This window comes from Pelodiscus sinensis, chromosome 2 (assembly GCF_049634645.1).
Source record: "Pelodiscus sinensis isolate JC-2024 chromosome 2, ASM4963464v1, whole genome shotgun sequence".
NCBI classification, from domain to species: domain Eukaryota; kingdom Metazoa; phylum Chordata; order Testudines; family Trionychidae; genus Pelodiscus; species Pelodiscus sinensis.
Genome location: NC_134712.1, coordinates 176,197,884 through 176,217,274, shown reverse-complemented (window position 1 = coordinate 176,217,274; position 19,391 = coordinate 176,197,884). Strand labels below are relative to the sequence as shown.

At 41.9% G+C, this 19,391-nt stretch overlaps 1 long non-coding RNA gene across 2 annotated transcripts in view; it reads right to left on the bottom strand.

The window, feature by feature from the left end:
* Nucleotides 1-744: 744 nt before the first annotated feature.
* The window catches only part of LOC142827274 (uncharacterized), a 139,400-nt gene continuing 120,753 nt past the window's right edge, over nucleotides 745-19,391 (bottom strand). The window contains exons 2-4 of one of the 2 annotated variants that reach the window (XR_012901901.1): nucleotides 9,311-9,405; nucleotides 8,200-8,383; nucleotides 745-6,289 (exon numbers count right to left, since the gene is read on the bottom strand). This is a non-coding gene — a long non-coding RNA (uncharacterized LOC142827274). The remainder of the gene's footprint in view (nucleotides 6,290-8,199; nucleotides 8,384-9,310; nucleotides 9,406-19,391) is intronic. The other variant, XR_012901900.1, reaches the window with a different exon arrangement.

The window sequence follows — 19,391 nt, the reverse complement described above, 5'->3', positions numbered from 1 at the left end:
GAGGAAGCTGCATAACAAATTAGCTGGTCTTAGCTCTTACTGTTTAGGAGGAATTATTGAACAAATAGACTCTGACAAACAGATGGATGGACACACAGACACAAAGTTTCTGAAATTGTGTGTGTGTGTGAGAGAGAGAATAATTTAGCTTAACAAAGACCTGATTTACGAGAAAACCCTAACAAATTTGCTGCTTACAAATTTTCATTTTCTCTCCGTGCAATTGCCTCTGAAACAAGATCAGATTTTATATTTATTATAATGGTGTCCTTTTTCTTTCTGGGGTAGTGAGCTACAGATTCAACTTGAATATATCTTTTTACCACTATTAGTTACATAAGGGCTACGTCTAGACTACATCCCTTTTTCGGAAAAGGTATGTAAATTAGACGTATAGCAATTGCTAACGAAGCGGGGATTTAAATCTCTTGCGCTTCATTAGCATAAAAATGGCTGCTGCTTTTTTTCGGCACGGAGCTTTGTTGGAGAAAAGCTCCAGTCTAGACGCTGATCTTTTGAAAAAAAAAAGCCTTTTCCGAAAGATTCCTTATCCCTTATTTCAAGAGGGATAAGGGATCTTTTGGAAAAGGCTTTATTTTTTTAAAGATCAGCGTCTAAACTGGCGCTTTCCTCCGACAAAGCTCCGTGCCGAAAAAAGGGGCAGCTATTTTTATGCTAATGAAGCGCGGGAGATTTAAATCCCTGCTTCATTAGCAATTGCGATATGTCTAATTTATATCCCTTTTCCGAAAAAGGGATGTAGTCTAGACGTAGCCAAGTAGTATTGAAAAGTTCTTTGGAAGCATGTGAGAGAGAATACAGAAAATAATTACCAAAATCTTTCTGGACTGTTTGAATGTATTTTTGTTACTTACCTTGTCAAAGTAGGTTGTGAGTTATCTGTGCTGCTTATAGTATGATTTATTACATATACATTTTATCTCAGAGCCTAATATGGTTGTAATTACAAGGGTCAAAGTTAATTTGCTGTATCACCTGATTGCTGTTGAAGTTACTGTGCCTATAAATATGTAAAGTTTATTATGTAACACCTTCCTAAAATGCAAACAATCTTCTTAGTCTATGCCACTGATCTTTTTCCTCCATTGAAGATAAAGATCAAATTGTTGATGTTTTTATTAACATCAACTGGTACAGAGTAAGTCCTCAATGATATATAATGCTGATAGTTATGCTGTTGGTGGGGCAGCTCAACCCTGTAACTGGTAGATTACGTACATGATAAATTCACAAATTATGTTTTACTCACCACCTCCCATCTGTCCCAACAAGATTAGTTCTACAGGGTGCTGGAACAATTTTATAGTGGGAGTGCAAACCATAAACCCTGTGTCTAATGGAAACCACTTCAAGTCTGGAGGTGCTGCTGTATCCTACAGACCCCTATTTCAAGCACATTATGTCAGATGATGTGCCAATAAAAGGTGAATAGCTGTACACATTCAAAAAAAAAATAAAGGAGGGGAGAGAGAGAGGGGACCAGATGGTACAGACTACCAAGACTTCCTACCATATGGGATGAATGTACTGTTATCCTAATCAAGTTGTGGCCCAGTCAGTCATTTCCAACAATCAGTGAGTCATTGCTGTAATCAGACCATGCTCTTTATACTTCTGATGTCATTGCAGAATGTAGTGTATTAGGCTAATTAGTTTTTTCAGTAAAGTTATTTTCATACTTCTTTTCTTGCTTGTTTAACTTCAGTTTGAAGTAGCTGCAGCTGTTCACTGGAAGGGTACATTTGTTTGATTTCAGCTAAAATACTTTGTGTTCAATAAATCTTGGCAGATTATCTAGGATAATATTTCCATTTACATTCATATTATATCACATGTGAAAGAAAACAATACATCAAATAGTTATAAATGTGTGACAGAGTGCTGGGTGGGATCTCACTCTGATCACTCTAAATTAGTCCCCCCAGTAGGCAGCTGATGGGGATAATTACCCAGGTTGCCTGGATGAGCCAATTACTCCATCAGCCCAGCGAAGTGCAAGGGGAAAGGAAGATCAGGGCTTCTGAGCCTAGCAGACAGAGGCTCAGAACAGGGAGTGTTCTGTTAGCCCCAGGTCCTGGAAGAAAGCCAAAACCTAGATGAATATTGTAAATAGGCTGTTGCACAAAGACTGTTTTGGTGAAGGGAACACAAGACCAAAAAGCACATGGTAGAGGCACAGCCACAAGAGAAGCACCATGTTCTGTGACAGAGTATTAATAAATCCATGTGTCTGAGTTAATAAACTAGGTGCCAGTCTATGACATATACATAATTTCAAAAGTGTCTTTAAAAAAACAAATCTTTTGGATGCAGTTCTTCTGCAAACATCATCTCACTAACAGTAAAAAAGTCACTTTAGATAAAACTTACAAAAACAATTTCTCTCAGCAGCATTATTCAAGTGCAACATGACATAGTAACAAATTAGTTTGAAGAAAATAACTCACGAGATAAAAATAAAGGTCACTCATTGCCTATATTACTACAGTAATCAATAACATCTACCCAACATCTTTAATGTGATTAAAATATATATTTTTTAAAGATTAGTCATTCATATGAACTACAAATAACATATACAATCACACTAGCTTTGGCCAAAAATGTAAGAGTATGAGTGCTGAACCATGAGAAAAGATTCAGGGAGTAGCCGAGTTAGTCTATACAGGATAAACTTAAAAAACAACAAATAGTCTGGTAGTACTTTAAAGACTAACACCACATATAGATGGTATCTTGAGCTTTTGTGGGCACAGCTCACTTCTTCAGATGACCAGAGTGTTGGATGTCCCGAATTAAAATAAATAGGGTGGGGGGGGGGGGGGGGGAGAGAGAAGGAAAAAACGGGAGGGAGGGGAAACAAGAAGAGGCAGTGGGTATAAAAATATCAAGGGGAAAGCAGAACTGGAATGTAACAGGAAAAACAAATAGTCTATAAGCACCTAAAGACTGGATAGTCAAAAGAGGCAGATAAGAACCATTAATAGGCAATTAGAGAGGAAGAGTACTAACACCAGATACAATACAGACAAAGAACCATTGGTATCTTCATTGTTTGGTAATGATAATGTCCCAGCCATACAGTATCTTATTTAAACCATTAGCATGAGTATCAAACTTGTGAATGAATTATAGTTCCACTTCTTCCCTGTGTATTTGGCTTGTGGAATTGGTCTGTAAGACACTTGAAGATCAGTTAGCTGAATTCAGGAATACATTGTATCCTATGTTACAATGTTGCACCATTTGATGCATTATGAAAGTTTTATGCTTTCTTCTGTAACACTTTGTATTGACCACTGCTGGAATGGAAAACTGCGGTAGAGACTCTTTTGTTCCAATCCAGTATGTTAATATATGTGAGTTTTACTAGGAAAGATTACACAGTGGGAAAGGGTATTAACTCAGACCACACTTGAAGCTACCCTTAGCAGCCAAAGGTATATAACTAAGAGAAGGTCTAGAGAAAAAAGATCATGGGAGAACAATAGGAGCAGAAGGTATAGAAACCTGGGAGTTTATATATCCCCACCCATCTCCAATAGTAGCTAATCCATGATGCTTCAATGAAAAGTTTTTCCATTGTTATATTAAACTGTTAAATATACTCTCGCTATAGTATAATTAACTATTTCAATATATAACTCAAAATGAAACTAATGTACATAGTAAACTTTAGACAGAATGTTTGACAAACTAAATGAGAAAGTCAAAATCTGTTCCAGTGAAATGTTTTAAAGTATTTGTTTGATGGATAACGGTACTGGTTCAAAAATATTTCAGCTAATCATGGCAAAAGTAGGGTTAAAGAAAACAAAACCAAAAGCCACCTGCAATTTCCAACGTTTTATAGATACCACTGAATTTGGCCCTCGGATGTGACAAAAAAGCAATAAAAGTTACACATGGACAAACTGTAAGGTTGATCATAATTTAAATGTAAATGAACTTAAGTGGGAAAGTAGTTTGTCCCAAATTGGCATCCATCATTTGAGGATGTGCAAAATGAGTGCAACTTATACATTGGGGAATAGATGCTGGAAATGGGGTAGGTTTAGAAGTTAAAGTTAAAAATAAGTTAAAATTAGTTAGAAAAGTTAGATGACTTCAAGTCACCAGGGCCTGTTGAAATGCATCCTAGAATACTCAAGGAGCTGATAGAGGAGGTATCTGAGCCTTTAGCTATCATCTTTGAAAAATCATGGAAGTTGGGAGGGATTCCAGAAGACTGGAAAAGGACAAATATAGTGCCCATCTATAGAAAGGGAAATAAGAACAACCCAGAAAAACTACAGACCAGTCAGTTTAACTTCTGTGCCAGGAAAGATAATGGAGCAAGTAATTAAGGAATTCATCTGCAAACATCTGGAAGATAAGAAGGTGATAGGTAACAGCCAACATGGATTTGTAAAGAACAAATCATGTCAAACCAATCTGATAGCTTTATGGTTCACAGTCATGCTAGAAGGGCATAACAAGTGGGGCTCCTCAAAGATTAGTTTTGGGACCAGTTCTGTTCAATATTTTCATCAATAATTTACATGATGGCATAGAGAGTACACTTATTAAGTTTGCAGATGATACCAAGGTAAGGGGGAATTGCAAGTGCTTTGGAGGATGGGGTCATTATACAAAATGATCTGAACAAACTGGAGAAATAGCCTGAGCCGGTGTTTCTTAAACTTTTTAAGACCACGGAACACCAAACAATAATATTTTTTATGAGGAAAAAAAAGGGTCGGGGGGAAAGTTATTGAGGAAAAAAAAGAGTGGGGTTGGGGGAAGTTATTGAGAAAAAATTGCCCCTTTAAGGGTGGCTATTTTGAATTCTGTTGTTCTCTACGGCACACATCTGACTGCCTCGTGGCACACCGATGTACCCCGGGACACAATTTAAGAAACACTGGTCTGAGGTAAATAGGATGAAGTTTAATAAGGACAAATGCAAAGTACTCCACTTAGTAAGGAACAACCAGTTTCACACATACAGAATGGGAAGTGACTGGCTAGAAAGGAGTACTGCAGAAAGGGATTTAGGGGTCATTATGGAGCACAAGTTAAACATGAGTCAACAGTGTGACGCTGTTGCAAAAAAAGCAAACATGATTCTGGGATGCATTAACAGGAGTGCTGTGAGTAAGACACAAGGAGTAATTCTTTTGCTCTACTCTGGGCTGATTAGGTCCTAAGTGGAGTATTGTGTCCAGTTCTGGGCATGACATTTTAAGAAAGATGTGGAGAAATTGGAGAAGGTCCAGAGAAGAGCAACAAAAATGATTGAAGATCTAGAAAATGTGACCTATGAGGGAAGAGTGAAAGAACTGGTCTTGTTTAGTTTAGAAAAAAGAGAAGACTGAGAGGGGACACGATGGCATTTTTCAAATATCTAAATGGGTGTTACAGGGAGGCGGGAAAACAATTTTTCTCCCTCGCCTCTGAGGATAAGACAAGAAGCAGTGGGCTTAAATTGCAGCAAGAAAAGTTTAGGTTGGACATTAGGAAAAACTTCCTACCTATCAGGGTGGTTAAACACTGAAGTAAATTGCCGAGGGAGGTTGTGGAATCCCCATCTCTGGAGATATTTAAGATGCCTATCTAACCTGTTCTATCAGGGATAATCTAGATGGTGCTTGCTCCTGCTGTTAGGGCGGGAAACTTGACTTGATTTCTTGAGGTCCCTTCCAGTTCTAGTGTTCTATGCTTTGAGGTCCCACAGGAGGTACTGAGGCTTTTATCCCGCAGTACAAAAATATTTACTGGAGATTTGTAATATTTGTTTTTGGCACTTTAAATTGCCACTGGAGTGTCGCAAAGCATGTTATAGGTGACTGAATGCTGCTGGAGGAGGGGGCGTGGGCAGGGGCTGGTCAGCACTGAAGCTGACTTCCCTAGCCCTGCCCCTTCTGCCTCAGGTCCTGCCCTTTTCTAGAATGCAGAGCCACCCCCCACACATACCTGGCACAGGGATTCGGCAAGTCTGTTGGCCTCCTAGAAGTGAGATGTAAATCAGGCTCCATACCATCAGACTTCAAATTATTACTTATTATTTTCTAGAAGAGTGAACTTCAGCAGGTAATAACTAACTGCCCAGAACTCAGTTTCCAAATGCCCCCAATCCGTCATGTAAGACATATTGCCTCTTCCAATCAATATAAAGGAACTGAGATATTTAAGTTTGCATAGTCCCCATTAAAGAAGGATTCACAGAGCTCCTGGTTCCTGCCATACAAGCCTTGTATCAATGTTCATATCTTCAGAGGATTGTTAGCTGTGAGCAAAAAATAAAAAAAACAAGGCATAAGTAAATAAATCTTTGTTGCTTGCAATAGAAATATATCAAGTAATAAGTATTCTGTAATTGTGTAACTAAAAATATTTCTTATAGTGAAACAGAGAATAATTAAATAATAATTTTCAATTCAGAGCAACCTTTCCTCAAAAGACTTCATTAAATTAAGCTTCAAAATACCCATGTGATATAGGGTGTTGTGATAATTAAAATGAAACAGTTAAGTCAAGACTCAAGGGCAAATAGTAAATCAGTGCTGGGAATACAATTATTATTAATGTACTGTTATTTAAATTATTAATTTGAGATGGCACTTTGTAAAGATTTCAAAAGAGTTGGTCCCTGCCCCCAAGGAGTTCACAATATACATTAGATAAACATTAAATGTGAAAAAAAGATAAGACAGAAGTTAGAGATTAGAGTGAAATAAAAAAGTGAATATGTTTTTGTATAACAGACAATCACATACATTCTTGCTCTTAAGTAGAGACAGAAAGGGTACATCTACACTATCAGTGGATTGATGCTGCAGCAGTCAATCCACCGTGGGTAAATTTAGTGGACCTAGTGAAGATCTGCTAAATTGACTGCCAAAAACACTCCCATCAACTCAGATACTCCACCAGAACAAGAAACTTAAGGTAAGTCAATGGGAGAGTCTCAACCCAGTGAGGTGTAGACACCACAATAAGTCAACGTAAGGTACATCAACTCCAGCTACATTATTCATGCAAGTGGAGTTGCATAACTTAGGTCGACTTTAACCTATAGTGTAGACCTGCTTAAAGAGAGCTTACATTTAAAAAACACAAATGGAGGTCTAACATGCAAGCAAACAAACATGGGGAAGAAATGGTGTATTTTTGTCATGTGTTTTGTCATGTCTGGCATAGGTGCTGGAGCTAGGCCTGCTGCCGCCACCCCCGGCTTGAAGTGGCTTCCATTATATATAGGAATTACAGTTTGTTCCATGACTCTAAACATCCCATTGTGACGGGGTGAGGTCACAGCAGACCCCCCATAGGGGTGCTTCCCCGAGTGCTGACAAAGCCACTGACACTCACCTCCTTGGTTTCTGGGGCTTCATACTACCCTGTCCTACTGGGTTAGCTCATCTGGTCTGCTTCCAGCAAAGGCACAGAGCTGAGATCATCCTTCCCCTCTCCCTCCCCTGCCCCAAAGAGCAAGACAGACACTGAAATACTTCAGGTCTGAGGAAATTACAGTTTTGGGCCCAGCTTCCAGAGATATCACTCCCCAAATGGGATCAGAACTCCAAATGAATTATTTAGGTAAACCCCATTTAGCAATGAAAGGCAGATGTACACATTGATTCCTTCCCCAGGTAACAATTATTTACACAAGCTTGATGGTAAATAAAAAAGTGATTTTATTAAGTACAAGCAGTCGGATTTAAAATGGTTACAAGTGAGAACAGGGAGAGCAAAGTAGATTACAAGTTTAAAATACCAAAAAACAGTTAGCTACTTCTAACATAACACTCAAGCTTATTACAAATTCAACCTAAAATTGTTATTATTCCAGCTAAGCCTCCAAACAAGGGAAGTCTCCTTTTCCCTGGGGTCTTTAGTTACCCTCTTGGGTGTGCCATATCAGCCAAAGACAAAGAAACTGCTCGCTCCCCATTGTTTATGGGTTCCATTTTGGACAGGAATTCTGTTTCTACATTCCAGCTTTACATGGACAATAGCTTGGTTGGGGTGGCTGTGTGACTTTCTAAGATCAAGCACTGCGTGGACTCAAAGGACAAAATAGGCTGTTTCCCTCTGTGTCTGAGTAACCACCTATAAATACCCTTGATGGCTTGCATTTGCACTTCTAAAACCATACTCCATATACCTAACTTTACACCCAAGAACGATACATACACCAAAATATGATATACAGATCCAGTGGATTACGACATCAAGATTGATAGGCTACGTGAGATATTTTGTCCAAAGCATTTTCGAGTTATGTATAATTGTGTCCATAAGTCCATTTCATAAAGCATGGGGAGGTCCATCATACCCATGATAGAAATTGTTTCAGTACCCGTGGTTGCTGACTTTACTGTAAAAAATAAAATAAAAATTGGAGGTAGAGGTTGGGTGAAGGGCAAGAACAGGAAGAATGGGAGTTATCATATGACTAGCCAATATAATGTGATTTTTCAAAAAGGCTCCAGAGACAATCATACCAATATGATCAGGGATGCAGCCCCAGGGTCTGGGTGCTTCTGATTGCCTGTTGCTGGGACTGGGTGACAGTGCATGGAATCTGTTCATTCCCTCCGAAGCATGTGGCACTGGCCATTGTCACAAAACAGAATACCAGGCTGGATGCACCACTGATCTGACCCGCGATGGCTGTTCTTATGTAGCAATAAAAGGTGTAGGATAAAGGAAAAGGGTAGAACTCTTTGTGGTAAGGACCATTTTTTTGTTCAGTGTTTGTCCAGCACCTAACACACTAGCATCCTGGTCCATGCCCAGGGCACCTAGGTGCTACAGTAATATGCATCATAAACAGAGGGACAACAGCAGCTTGTCACCAGCCTCGCCACGATTAACAAGATAGGCATCAGAGCAGAAGTGTGTCTTAAGCAGGGATTTCAGTGAGAATGAGGTGTTGCCTTCCTCAATTTTACTGGGGAGTTCTCACGCATAAGGGGCAATATAGGTGAAAGCATGAAGGCGTTTGAGGGAGAAACTGCCGGGGGAGGAAGGAGATCTTTGTGCCCTCTCCTTAACCCTAATGCACGTGGGCCATGCCAAAATTCAACTCATATGTAGTCATGTAAAAGGAACATTTTAAAAGACAGATGCTTAGCTGCAAACTTGCCCTGAAATGTGTATTATGTTTTATAGACATTACTCGTGTGGTTGTAAATGGCTGAGAAACAAGAAAGAAGGCAGTGTCTTTGGTTTCTTTTCATGTCAATAATTTTCCTCAAAATGTTGACACGCATTGCAAAAATGAAATTAGTTATACTTATACCTCTGTATACAGTAGTTTTTTTCTCAATCACATCCAGAAAGGTCTGTGTGGGCCACTAAGAAGTTTTCTTTGATAACTGTATTTCTGCAGTTTCCCTGTAAAGACAAGGGGTGTCAAATACTGTTCTTTTCTTTAAAAATACAAAGCCAAACAATCCCTATAAATAGCTGCATTGTAGGAGAGAAAGAAAGAATGTGTAATTCTCCAACCAGTCATGAAAATATTTCACAGAAATCCGCCGGGACTTCAGTAAATAAATTGAATTCATGGACAATTTAGCACTGTATTTTCTCGTTTTGCAGTTATATCTTCTTACTGTTTTCTTCATCAGAATCTATCACTGCATATCATAAATTGGTGCAAAACAGAAAAAGGAATCTAAACAAGAAGGCTCTAAAATATGTTCTTACAGCAGTTGTTTCTGGAGCAACTATGTAGTTAATTGGTTGCTCAGCTAAATCTTGACTTAACTGGCTTGGGTTCTGTGGAATAATCAAAGTATAGCTGCTTTTGAAAATCATTTTAAAACACTTTTCACCCTAACTCCATCCTCCAAAAGGACATTTTTGTGTTTTAAAAAGGTCTTTACTCACTTTTTGAGAGAAATGGGGAGGAGGATTATGCTCCATGTCCAGGAAGAAAACTGCTAATAATGTTATAATAAATATTATTAGTGTAAGCATAATGTATGTCACTTCACCAGGGTCACACTATGTATAAATCAGCATGAATTGAAGACATGGAAGAGTTTGGACCTATATGTATATAAATACACTAGGTGCATGTAGTAACTATTCAGGTTCTCTGTGATACATAGAGATGACAAAACCTACAGCATCTTTTCAATTGCTTAGGAAGTTTGCATATAAAAGATGTTAAGAGACAGCAGTTTAAAACCAGATAATAGCTGACTGGCAACAAGAATAATAGTTGTTCTAATCCCATAATTTAGGGATGCAAAACAAACACCATGATCAAGAATATCCATGGTAGCTTTATTCAATTAGAAGAAGCTAGCATCATGAAGAAAGCTCGGTAATTTTCATACGGGACCAACGAAGATTAATTGTAGTAGTCACAGAGCAACATTCTAGCAATTTGTACAATTAACCCAACATCCACTTAATAAACCGTATAATCTCCAAATTACAAAAATTTAACTCCAGGAAACCCTCGGCATTCCTGCAAAGTCACTCCCGGATCCACTATGAATGCTGAAATTCGCAAACACTAGGAGTTGCATCTCACCTCAGCTGCTGCGACAGTTCAGTTATGGTGAGTTCCCTGCAACTCCTGGCCTCACCACCAGCCCCCCAGCTGGGACAGAAGACCCGCAAATATGCAGAATTGTAAAACAGTGATTCCATGAATCATGAGGGTCTCCTGTATTTGGGTATGTCTACACTACCCTCCTAGTTCGAACTAGGAGGGTAATGTATGCATACCGCACTTGCTAATGAAGCCCGGGATTTGAATTTCCCGGGCTTCATTAGCATAAGCGGGGAGCCGCCATTTTTAAATCCCCGCTGCTTCGAACCCCGTGTAGCGCGGCTACACGGGGCTCGAACTAGGTAGTTCGGACTAGGGTGCCTATTCCGAACTACCGGTACACCTCGTTCGAAGCAGCGGGGATTTAAAAATGGCAGCTCCCCGCTTATGCTAATGAAGCCCGGGAAATTCAAATCCCGGGCTTCATTAGCAAGTGCGGTATGCATACATTACCCCGCTAGTTCGAACTAGCGGGGTAGTGTAGACATACCCTTTACTATTTTTTTCCTGTCACCAAAAGACAAACCTAGTTTGAGAATAGTCATTCCAACTAGCCCCTGTAATTACAACAGGATTTCATGGGTTCAACCTCTCTCTCATTGAAATACATTTCAAAACATGTAGCTCAAGACCTACATGTCTACTTCCACTATAGAATCATAGAACCAAAAGGTTAAAAGGGACCTGAAGGTCATCTAGTCTAATCCCCCACTAAAATGCAGGATGTGTCATGTCTAAACCATCCAAGATAGACTCCTTTTGAAAACTTCCAGTGAAGGAGCTTCCACTGCCTCTCTATGCAGTCTGCCCCATTGTTCTGCTGTTCTTACAGTTAGGAAGTTTTTTCCTGAGATTTAATTTACATCTGCTGTGCTGTAATTTGAACTCATTGCCTCTTGTCCTGACTTCTGTGGCAAGAGCAAACAGCTTTTCTCCATCTTTACAGCAGCCTCAAGTATTGGAAGACTGCTATCTCCAGTTTCTCTAGGTTCTGACTTTCTAAACTTTGATGCAACACCCATTTAATTTTACCAGTAAGTCAAGCTGTCCTCAAACTATATTTTTCTTCCATTTTAAATAAACTTTACAATGTTAGCTTGCATTTCTTATATTTTAACATCTTTTTATGAGACTTTAAAGAATGCAATTAATGTTGTTAATTGTTTCCCTGTACACTCCCGATTCCCTCGCAATAACCCTATGAGGTAGGGAAATGCTATTATCCCCATTTTATGGATGAGGAACTTTAGGAACATAGTGGCTAAGTGTCAGATAGGAAGTGGCATTGTGGCAAAACAGGGACAGAAACCCAGATGATTCAAATCCTGAGCTAGTGCCCTAACTGTGTATTAGCCTTCCTCTCATCATCACACTTAGGCCTGCTCTACACTTAACAGTTAAGCTGCCTTATGTCATCCTAATTATCTCAGTTGAAACAAAAGACAGAACTATGTAGGACTTTAAAGAATAACAAGATGGTTTATTAGGTGATGAGCTTTCGTGGGCCAGACCCACTTCCTCAGATCAATATGTGGAAGAAAATATGGTTGTGCCGATTTTTTTCCACATATTGATCTGAAGAAGTGGGTCTGGCCAATGAAAGCTCATCACCTAATAAACCATCTTGTTAGTCTTTAAAGTGCTACATAGTCCTGTCTTTTGTTTCAGCTACACCAGACTAACACTGCTGCATCTCTATCACTAATTATGTCAGTGTCTACACTACAGCTTGTCCCACCAATGTAAGTGCCCCACTACACCAATATAATTCGACCTTCATGAGAGATGTGAAGAGCATATGTCAGTGCAGTTAGAGCAGTGTCCGTGTAGACATTATGTTACTTACATTAGCTGTTAGCTCTCCTGTTGATTTAATGGCTCAAGCAGAGCTGTGAGACTGACAAGAAAGCTGGGCAGCTAGAGCGTGGCTATCCCTGGCTCTTCTGAAGATCTGGGCATTTCCCTCTCCCTCCACTCCTGGCAAGGTAAGAAGCCCCCAGGTGGCTTCGTCCTCCCTGCCAGCAGAAAATAGGGAGTGGAGACGGGCCATGCCACTAGGACACCTGGAGCCTGTGGGGTAGATGGGCTCTCAGCACAGAGCTATCAGCAGAACTGAGAGCCTGGCCTCTCAGCTCCCCACACTGCACCTCTTAGGTCAGTGGAAGTACTTCTGTTGAGGACAACACACCTCCGCCAGGAGAGCAGTGTGGACATGCACCACTAAAGTAATTACTCTGGTGGCTGTAAGTTGACCTAATAAAAAGTTGACTTCAGCTTTAGTGTAGACATATCCTATGTAACGGTTTCAATAGGAGAGGGAAAGAAAAAATAATTTATTCAATTGAGGAAAGGAGCACTGTTGATCCAGGAGACACACAGGTCAAAAAGCAATGTGGCCAGCTATAACACTGAATCTTTTGGGGAACAGAGGGTATGGTGAAGGGGAGGAATCACTTCAGAAAGTGAAAGTTAGGGACTCCAGGTATTCAAAATAATCCTGGCTTAATTAAATACAGGCAGCATGATCCAACATTTCTCATCTTTACTGTTTCTTTATTATGTATTAAATACACTGTCAATGTAAGAGATTTATCTGTTTGATTTTTATATTTGAGATATTGGGGCTTCAACCTGTTGTTGCTGGTTGACCTTGGTAAAATCTTTGATGAAGCTGAACAGTGGTCACATAAGGTTATGTAACCCAAGCTGCAGTTGCCTTCCTAATTAGAGAGACTATGGAAACCACATGCACAAAGAACAGAGCCTGGACTCTAGCGTGTACAATGAATAGGTAAGAGCAAAAACAATGAGAAGTCTTGTGGCACCTTAAAGACTACCAAATGTATTGGGGCATAAGCTTTCCTGGGCTGGAGCTTTGTCAGATCAAGTGGAAACATAAGTTTGGCAGGGATGTATACATATGTAAAGATGGAAGTGTTTACATTACTATGGGGAGGACCAGTGTTAACCAGGCCAATTCAATCAGAAGGGATGTGACCCACTTTCAAGAAGAGAGCTGCAATAAGACAGTTGGGACTACCTGTACATAGAGATGTAGGGTTGGAAAGGACCTCAAGGGGTCATCTAATCCACCCACTATGCTGAGGCATGTTTAAATATGACCAGACCATCCTTAACCACTTAGCTGTAGCATGAAATAGAGATGCACAGGGACATATCTAGTTTTATGCCATGAGCATAAAGTCCTTTCAGAAATGAAGAATTAGGTGTAGCAAAACAATGTTCTGAGTTGCTGCCCTCTCCTTCCTGTACTACCCATATTCTGCTCCCCTCCCATCAAACCCCATCTCCCTAAACTTTCGAGCATTTAACTGCCAGCTTCTAACACACCTCAGTTAAGCATATACAAATAGTAATTTAATGGCTTGATCCAATGGGTGGATTTTCACAGAGACAACCAAGGGCACCTGCTGAAAAGGGCACCTTGCCAAATTTCAAGAACTTATTCTAGAGCATGGTGGCACTAGAAATTTTCAGTGAAATGGTTGAGAGAACTTAACATCGGCAACACAATGTATATTTCCTAACCATTCTACTTGAAGATAGCTGGACTGGTTTTACTGAAGCTTTAAAAAAAATAACATAGCCTGAGAGAAACTCTGAGCATGTTTTATTTTAGCATAAACAGTTGGGCTATGTCTACACTCGTGGCTTCTTGCACCAGAAATATGCAAATGAGGCTAAGCGTGGAATATCAGTGAGCCTCATTTGCATACTTAATGAACCGCCATTTTTGCAGAAGAGGCTCTTGCACCAGAAGGAGCTGTCTACACTGCCCCTTCTTGTGCAAGAAAACCCCTATTGTGCAATGCAGTTACTCCTGAAAATAATTGGTGTAATGGCATTGCACAAGAGGGGTTTTCTTGCGCAAGAAGGGGCAGTGTAGACAGCTCCTTCTGGCGCAAGAGCCTCTTCTGCAAAAACGGTGGCTCATTAGGTATGCAAATGAGGCTCGGCGATATTCCACGCTTAGCCTCATTTGCATATTTCTGGTGCAAGAAGCCGCGAGTGTAGACATAGCCTTGCAGTTTGGTAAAGCAATAAGCAACTGATAACAGGGTATAACCGGGTGCACCTCACCACCACGGGCACCTCCTGCTGGACACCCTGGAAATGAGCTTTTTGGCCCAGGAGAACGTATTTTCTCCACCTCTGGGTCCTGCCCCATCACAGTAGTGACCCCACACTCTGGGGTCCTCCCCCTCTGGGAAGCCTCAACCCCCTGTGTCCATCTTGCCTCAGTAACCCACTGCCAGTCTTCATCTAGCCCCTGCCAAAAGGGCAAACTGCAGTCTGAAATGGCCACGCATCATTGGCGAGGGGGTGTGGACCTCTGCCTTTGCCTCCCCTGGCTGCCCTTCTGCAGCCTTTATACCCTCAGGCCTTGCTTCAGGCCCTGCAGCCTGGGAGCTTGCCTGATGAGAACTTCCCCAGCTTTGCCTGCCTTTTCCCTAGTATACTCAGACCTTGTCCTACAGCCTGGGAATGAAGTCAGGCCAGAGCTCCCCAGCTCTGCCTGCCTCTACCCAGCACTACTCTGTATCAGGAAGCCTCTAGTTTCCGTAGCAGCCATGACCCTCTTGCTCCCCAACCAGAGCAAGAGTCAGTCAGTCTCTCCTCCCCTCTTGGAGACTTTATTTATATTCCACTCAGCTGGGCCCTAATTGGCTAGTACCTGCCTCAGCTGTGGGGCTTTGCTCTCAGCCCTCTTCCAGGGCTGGGTTTTACTTTTAAAGTGAAATATGTGCTACATATGCTTACAAATACATAGTCGCATAGTTGCATGGGAATATTCATGTAAATATGTATTCATTGAGTTATGTATGCAGCCATCTTGAAGCACCATACAGGTTTGTATATTATCCATGAAGAAGTAGAATAGGTCTGATATGGTGATATAAACCACAGTGTAAGAAGAGTATTATGAATAGTGAAAACTCCGAACCATTTAATACATGCAGTTTGAAAGTAAGTTGTAAGCAGAAATATGTTCACATATGTAAACCAATGATGAAATTAATAAAAGCTAAAGTCTATTCATGTATATCATAAACGGCAGAAGACTGAAATTAGTTGATTAAATTGATCCCTGAAAATAGTTTCCTCAGTTGTAGTCATAACAGATAATATCAAAGATTATGTCCAAATGGAATCTACCAGACAATTTTTAAAACATCTCAAATGGCCAGTCCACTGATGACTTTCCCATTGAGTCAGTTTTCCTGCCAAAAAGAAAGCTTCCAAAAGGAAGAACTGTTGGTTATTACAATTAGTAGAACATGGAGATGCATTGAATTGTGCTCGCATTATTTTTGTTTAATATTTATAATACAGCAAGTCCCAAACACTCCAGTTAGGATCAGAGCCCCATTGAGCTGAGGTCTGTACAAAAACATACCAGGGACATTGTATCTCTCCCAAAGCATTTGCAACACAAAATACCGTAATTCCCCTCTCACGTTTTGTATAATCAGTTCTTTCCACTGTGTTATCACAACGGAAAGAAAAACTGTTACCTCATCCCAAAAATCTGAAACAACATGCAGTAAATTGGAGCAAGATTATAACTGTCACAACAAGGTGCTAAAACGATTTTGTGGCTTTATGGAATTCAAATCCTCCAAGGATTTTCCAAATTCCACATAATGTTCTTGTGTGCTAATATTTGCATTGGGATTTTTTACATTCACAGATACATGTCTGAGAAAACAAGCATTTATCTGTTTTAGTGATTCCGTATCTAGGGAGAATACAACACTACAGTTTTTTCACCTCAATTTGACTTTGTTTAATCCCATATTAGGATTGGGGTACATCTATACAGTGCCTCACAGCTCAAAATAAGTTATGCAATTCGAGCTATGCAAATTACATAGATTATTTCAAAATAAACTGCTATTCCAACAAGACCCTTAATCCTCGTGGAACGAGGTTTACCGGGATGTCAGAATAGCAAGCCTGTTGTTTTGAATATATTTTGAAATAACGGGCTTGTTGCCAAGGGTACATCTAGACAGCACTGCTATTTCGGGATACGTCCGGTATTCTGAAATAGCGTTTTCTGCATTTTAGCAACAAACCTGTTATTTCAAAATATATTTGAAATAATGGGCTTATTATTCCGACATCCCAGTAAACCTCGTTCCATGAGGATTAAGGGACTTGTCAGAATAGTGGTCTATTTCAAAATTTGGCGCTATGTTGGCAGTGCCAAATTTCAAAAAAGACTATTTAGAAACTAGCCAATTAGCCCATCATAAGATGGGATTTTCAGGTCTCTGCTCCACATCGGTCTTCTCTCCTGAGCCTCCGGTCTCTCGCTCCGCTCTCTCTCTCTCTCTCTCTCTCTTCCTCCTACTGCCTCCCCCTCTCTCTCTCAGCTCTCCTCTGCTTTCTGCCTCTCTCTCCGTCTCTTTCTTTCTCTTCTCCTCCTCCTGCCTCTCACTCTCTCTCTGCTCCGTCTCTCTCTTTCTCTTCTCCCCCTCCTGCCTTTCATTCTCTCTCCTCTGTCTCCGTTGGGGATGCACACGCTCAGGTGAGTCCGGCTCCCCTCTGGCCGATTCCCTCTCCCAGCCAGCCTGTTCCTCCTCCCAATTTCCCACGGCCAGCCTCGCTGCCTCCGACTCCCACCCCGACCAGCTTTGCTTCCTGCCAGCCCCGTGGCCTCCGATCCCCACGCCCCCAGCTCTGCTTCCCGCCCTCCTCCCCCTCCTCCCAGCCAGCCCCGCTCCGGCCCCCGATCAAGGGTGTCTGGTACTTTTTTTTACCCTACCCTTGTGACATACGTGGCCAGGAGCGGGGCCATGTACATCACCACCCCGCCTCCCTTCACCTCCCACTGTGGTGCTTGGCTGAGTTCTGCACCGCTCAGCCGGGCCGCCGCAGGGGAGCCAGCAGAGCAAGTGGCCGTTTGGGCTCCCCCGCGGTGGCCCAGCTGAGCGGCGCAGAACTCAGCCGAGTGCCACGGTAGAAGGAGAAGGAGGGGGCGGGGTGGTGACGTACATTGCCAGGCCCCGCCCCCGGCCATGTACGTCACCGCCCAGCCCCCTTGCCCTCCCTCAGTGGCGCTCAGCTGAGTGCTGTGCCCCTCAGCCAGGCTGCCACGGGGAGCCCAAATGGCCACTTGCACCACTGGTTCCCTTGCAGCGGCCTGGCTGAGGAGCGCAGCACTCAGCGGAGAGCCACGGTGGGAGAGGAAGGGGGGTAGGACGGGGTGAGGCAGTGACGTACATGGCCAGGGGGCAGGACCATGTACATCAGCATTACAGACTCACAGACATTGGGCTATTATATATATCAGCCTTTCCCAAACTATGGGCCGTGGCCCGGTACCGGGCCTTGGGAAAAAAATACCGGGCCTCAGCATGGCTGCCAGGGTGTTCCGGGCTCCTGGACTGTCCGTGCAGCGCCGGGTTCCCCAAGCTGTCAGCTGGGCTGGGCGGATGCAGCCGTATGTTTCAGACTCCCGGAAGAGGCATAGTGAGGGTTACCAGGTGAGCTCTTATTGCTGGCTGTGGAGGGGGGAGGAGGGTTTGGATATGGGCAGCAGGGAAGAAGGGTCAGGGCAGCATAGCTGCCTGGGGGAAGATAGGGAAGGGAACTGGCCGGTGGAAGCAGGGCTGACTGGGGGAGATCGCGGGGCTGGCTGGGGAACTGGCCGGTGGAAACAGGGCTGGTGGGGGCAGCAGGGCTTGCCAGGAGGGATCGGAAGGGAATTGGCTGGTGGGGACAGTGGGACTGGTCCAGGGCAGGAGGGAGAAGATGGGGGGGGGGAGGGCGGAGAGAATCGGCCAGCGGGGAGCGGGACAGTTCAGGGCGCACGCAGATCCTGAATAAAAATTTTAAAGCAGAGCCTTTTAAATATCCCCACTGCTGACTGTGAGGTTTAAAGGCACTACAATGTGTCAGAAAGGAGAGAACCTGGTGCATTCACCATCCAGAATGAGAATATGGATAAAAAATTCCAAAGATGGTGTCAACTTTCTGAAAATAAATGAGCCCCTTTTCAATACACGATGTGGTGGTGCAGGGTTTTATTGGATTACAGTCCATTTTTCCAATTCATATTCCCTTAACTTGCTGGTAAGAATGTTGTGGGTGGCCGTATCAAAAGATTTGCTAAAGCTGCCCCTGGGGGCTTTGGGAGGACCAAACCCAACATATTTGCATATTCGTCATTTGCTTAATGCATATGCAAATATGCAAATGAATGTTACCGGTCCTCCGAAAGCTCGTGAATGGATATACTGGTCCCCGTGTCAAAAAGTTTGGGAACCCCTGATATATATGATAAGCTACACAATTTGTGTAGCTTGAATCGCGTAGCTTATTTCGAGCTACATGTCACTGTCTAGACGTACCCTAACACCGCGGAAAATGTTATTTCAGGATACTGGACAAATCCTGAAATAGTACCACTGTCTAGATATACCCTTGAAGACAATTTATTGATGCATGAGTAACTACTCTTTGAGAGCTAACTATGCCCCATTTTAGACCGAATCTGGAAAAGGAGTCAATGCAGCATAAAAAAAACCCCATTTGTTGTAAGAAAGAATTCACCAGAATTGCAATTTCTAATCTCTAGGTCAATTTTAATTCAGTTTTATTATGTACATGACATGAGATTTGCCCAATCTGTCTAAGGCAGGATATCAGTTCTTTTGCACATTTAGAAAAAAAATGTTTTTTTCCTATGAATAGCTCTTAAACCAAAAGGATGTATAACTCCAGTAATATAAGAAAATGATAAATTTTATTTCCTCATACCACTTCCAGATGGACATGTAAA